The following is a 2460-nucleotide window of genomic DNA, read 5'->3' as shown; positions in this document are numbered from 1 at the left end:
ATGCGCCATATTTACAAGGCATCGTTAAGCCACATTTTGTGGCTTAACAGCGCCTTGTAAATATGGGGACCCCGATGCAGTTTTCTGTAGCAGAGGGGCGTGCAGTAGGTGTTACTGTGAGCGTACCACGCAAGACCAATTGCTTTTTGACGCTGCACCAGATTTACAAGGAAATGTAAATCTGAGACAGCGTCAAAAACTAACGCCACTCCAGGGTTGGCGTTAGCATGGCACAACGATCAGAAATACTTTTATTTCTCTTCATTTTTGCTTTTTCTATGTGTGCTGCACTTTGCAGCACCCATAGAAAGAGCAAAAGGCCATTAATGATTGCTATATACAGGAAAGTGTCTCTTCCTGCACATAAATAATCATTAAATAATGACAATTTGCTACTTCTATGTGTGTTGTCTGAAGTGACGCAGTGCGGCGCTTCCAATTTTGGCACCGCACCAATTTTTAGTAAATATGCCCCTTAGTTTAGGAGCATGCGAAGTTGCGTTGATTTTCCACAGCAATGTTTGTGAAGTTTAGGACTAAGAGAAATGTACATTACTGGTAGGCACTCCAAATATTTTTAAATATGTGAATTATGTGGGAAATTAAGGATTCTGTGTATAAGGATAAATAATATGATGTGGTAAGCGATAGTCTATATAGTTGGAGGAATTCCAGAGCTCAGGAACACGGACCAGAAACGAAAGAAGGTAGGCATGTGGTAGATATAAAAAACTGCTTGAGAACTGCATAGTAGTAGAGATTGCAATTTTTATTTTAAACCATTCATTGATATTTGGAGTATACAAAGCTAAGGTACAGCAACAGCATGGTGCTTTACAACACTACTCTGATCTGTGAACTCTATTGGTAGCAGTAAGAAGTGACCTACTAAAGAGGTATAGATCCAACCACATACATCTAGGTGAAGGGTTGTTTTCCATATAGTAAGCATTCTAAAGTTTAAATATCACCCTAATGGTGGGAAGGTTGTCAAGAAGAAGCAAAATAAAGCCAAGACTAGCCATTAAGTGGACATGTATGAATAAATATGATGTTTGTAATGCAACAAATGGATGTTTATTAAGTCTATTACTATGTAAATCTAAATGTTCTCAATACAGTCCCAAATTTTCCCAGGATCCTGCAAATTCTTAAGATCACTCTCCTCTTTTTTGTAACTTTATGCCTCCAAAATTTTACAGAAATTAATAGAAGAGTAGACAAATAAGGAAAACATCTCCCTTACATAGCACCTTTCATCACTTGCATTATCAACTCTATATCATTTAAACATTTATAGAAAAAAAAAAATTATTGAAAATAATAATTGTAACAACTAAGCAAACTTTTCTAAGCAATTTAGTTTGGGCATTCTTCCACACAAAATAGCTCATCTCTTCATCATTTTACGCAAATTGTGAATTGTAACCCATACCTAATTTTATCCATTTATCACAAATATCACCAAATATCATTGTCACTCATCAATCATCAACAGAGGGTGATTTTTCAAGGTTGAGAACTCACCATAGCAAAAAATTGTACTTAAGACTCGTCTGCCTCCTGAATCTAAAAATCAGGCACACAGTCTATTTGTGTTCAAATTGTCATGACCCCCAAAATAGTAGCTCAGTAGTTCTCCATCATCAGCAGGTTTCAAACATTTGTGCCACGGAAGCTAATGATAAATTCTTCAACCTTTAATACATTCCGTATGTCCAGTCTGAAACCTGAAACCATCTGACATAGTGGAGTTTATGTATGCCAGCGCATCTGGGGCTTGTATATGGTATTTTAATCCATTTCATAGTTTGGAATCTGTTAGACCTGTCAGCCTTAGGGTAGTCTTCCCCAAAACATTTTGTTTTACTCTTCCATTTTTGCTTTTTTTATTGGCCTTAGGACTCTGCTAACCAGTTTTAAATTGCATGTGCTCACTCCCTAAAACATGGTAACATCGGCTTGCCCTAGTACATTGGTGCTACATGTACCTAGTCACCTAAGTGTAGGCTTTACACAGCCCATAGGGCAGGGTGCAGTGCATGTAAAATGTTGGATATGTACTTTTAACTTAAATTTGCTTTTCACTACTGCAGGACCTACTGCTGCTGTAGGATAACATTGGGTTACCTTATTACATGCAATAAGTACTAACCTTCAATTGGGGACAGGCAGAAATATTGAGTTTGGTATCTCAAAGATAGTTATTTAAAACTCTGGGTGCCCAGGACGAGCTGGTCTCGCCCTCGGCTACGGTTGCCCAGTGCCAAGGACGGGACCAGCTCATCCTGCTATGGGCCCTCGGGGGACCGCTACCGCTCCCCCCAATGGCCAAGCACCCCCCTCCCCTGAACAGTGATGGAAGGGGAATCGCTTCCCCTTCCTCCCCTGCTCCCCCTGTCTCCCCTGTGGCGTCTGATGACATCAGCGAGCAATCGCATGCTGACCTCATGAGAAGCT

Source organism: Pleurodeles waltl, chromosome 1_1, assembly GCF_031143425.1.
Source record: "Pleurodeles waltl isolate 20211129_DDA chromosome 1_1, aPleWal1.hap1.20221129, whole genome shotgun sequence".
Taxonomy (NCBI): domain Eukaryota; kingdom Metazoa; phylum Chordata; class Amphibia; order Caudata; family Salamandridae; genus Pleurodeles; species Pleurodeles waltl.
This window is presented reverse-complemented; position numbering follows the sequence as displayed.